The following is a 2,488-nucleotide window of genomic DNA, read 5'->3' on the forward strand; positions in this document are numbered from 1 at the left end:
CCAACAGAAAAATGGGCAAAAGACTTAAATAGGCATTTCATAAAAGAAGACACTCAAAAAAAAAACAACAATCATATGACAGGCTGCTCGACTTTATTAATCACCAGGAGAATGCCAATTAAAATCAAAATGCAAATTTGAATCACCGTAGCCCACCAGAATAGCTAACATTAATAATAAGACAACAATATCAAATTTAGGCAAGAATGCAAAGCAATTTGAACTCTCAGAAACTGTTGGTGGAAGTGCACATTTGTAACAATGCTGAAAAAGTGTTTGATAATATCTCCTGAAGCTGAACTTACCCAAACCCTCTATTCTTTATGTATGGCCAAGAGATACTTATATGTACACCAAAAGTCATGTACAAGTGTTCATAACAAGACTAATCATGATAGCTCAAAACTCAAAACAACTCAAATGTCCATCAATATTTGACAGAGAGGGCCTGGCTACAGTGGCTCACGCCTGCAATCCCAACACTGGGAGGCTGAGGCAGGTGAATCACTGGAACTCAGAAGTTTGAGACCAGCCTGGACAACGCAGCGAAACCTCATCTCCACAAAAAATACAAAAAGTAGCCAGGTGTGGTGGTGCACACCTGTGATCCCAGCTGTTCAGGAGGCTGATGTGGGAGGATTGCTGGAGCCCAGGAAGTCAAGGCTGCAGTGAGCCGTGATCATGCTACTGCACTCCAGCCTGGGTGACAGAGTGAAACCCTGTCTCTAAAAACAAAAATTCACTGTAGCTCCATAGGTCCATGTAAGTTTATGAACAGGAATAAAGAAAAGAATATGAATAGAATCAATTGTTCTTCAAGCAATTCTTGCAAGACCTTCCGGAAATGTTGATCGTGTCTGGGTTCATTGTCAGCACTGCAGTAGATAAAAAGCTACTGTGGGTTTGAATTTTTTAAAAAATTAACAGCATGAGATCAGAACTTTTGGCTGGGCGTGGTGGCTTATGCCTGTAATCCCAGCACTTTGGGAGGCTGAGAAGGGTCGATCACTCAAGGTTAGGAGTTCAAGACCAGCCTGGCCAACATGGTGAAACCCCGTCTCTCCCAAAAATGCAAAAATTAGACAGGTGTGGTGGCACGTGTCTGTAATCCCAGCTACTCAGGAGGCTGAGGCAGGAGAATCGTTTGAACACAGGAGGCAGAGGTTGCAGTGAGCCAAGATTGTGCCACTGCACTCCAGCCTGGGCAACAGAGTAAGACTCTGTCTAAAAAAAAATATATATATATATATATATATATATGTGTGTGTGTGTGTGTATATACATATATATAAAAACTTTTTTTACTACTATGATAAAAAATAGTGTTCATTGTTGATATTATTAAGAAAACATATTGTCATTTCTACTTTTTATTGCTCTGAGTATTATAAGTAATTATCCCTTTTCATATTTATTCCCAGCTAGTGCCTGTCTTCAAATTTCTAACGCTCCTAAGTCTCATGTATTCATTGAACTTTCTATGCGTTACTTTATTTTCTTTCCTCTTAATTAACAATTCTCACTGGTAAGTAGTAAGGTTCAACCTCAAATAGCTGGTGTGAATTGCCATACCAGGCTACTAAAAACAGCAAACTACAGTTAAATTCTCTTTCTTCTTTGTCATTTAAGAAAAGTTGAGCCCTTCCCCCTCGGTTGTTCTCTTGCACAGGAGGGCCGTAGTCAGCCATGGAGCTAAGCAGAAAAGGCATGATCTTGAAATCCCACTTCCACAAGCACTGGCAGTGTTGCGTGGCTACATGGTTCATCCACGTCTGGACCCATCTGGCCCATAGTAAGGTGCTGCACGGTGAGGTATCACACCAGAGTACATGCTGGCCAGGGCTTCAGCATGGCGAGTTAAGGGTGGTTGGTATTCACAAGAAGGTGGCACAGAACACTGGCATCTCTGTGGATCCAAGAAGGTAAAACAAGTCCACTGAGTCCCTGCAAGCCAATGTGCAGTGCCGATGGAGTGCCGCTCCAAACTCATCCTCTTCCCCAGGAAGCCTTTGGCCCCCAAGAAGGGAGACAGTTCTGCTGAAGAACTGAAATTGCCCCAGTAGCTGACAGGACTACTTAGGCCCATCCAGAATGTCTATAAGAAGGAGAAAGCCCAAGTCATCACTGAGGAGGAGAAGAACTCCAAGGCCTTTGCCTGTCTCCACGTGGCCTGCCCAGCTCTTCTGCATATGGGTAAAAAGAACCAAGGAAGCTGCCAAACAGGATATTGAAAAAAAAATAAAGATAAAGCCCTGGGGACCTGTAATAAATCAACAGTAAAAAATAAAAAGGCAGAAAATAAAAGAAAAAAAGAAAAGTTGAGCCAAGTGTGGTGGCTCATGCATGTAATCCCAGCACTTTGGGAAGGCGATCACTTGAGGTCAGAAGTTCAAAACCAGCCTGGCCAACATGGCAAAACCCCATCTCTACTAAAAATGCAAAAATTAGCTGGGCGTGGTGGTACATGCTTGTAATCCAAGCTACTCAG

The 2,488-nt window shown here is 42.6% G+C and overlaps 1 pseudogene; it reads left to right on the plus strand.

Annotated features, from left to right (window-relative positions):
• Positions 1–1,686: 1,686 nt before the first annotated feature.
• On the plus strand, positions 1,687–2,280 carry LOC105483629 (large ribosomal subunit protein eL13 pseudogene; annotated as a pseudogene).
• Positions 2,281–2,488: the final 208 nt, after the last annotated feature.

This window comes from Macaca nemestrina, chromosome 8, assembly GCF_043159975.1.
Source record: "Macaca nemestrina isolate mMacNem1 chromosome 8, mMacNem.hap1, whole genome shotgun sequence".
NCBI lineage: Eukaryota > Metazoa > Chordata > Mammalia > Primates > Cercopithecidae > Macaca > Macaca nemestrina.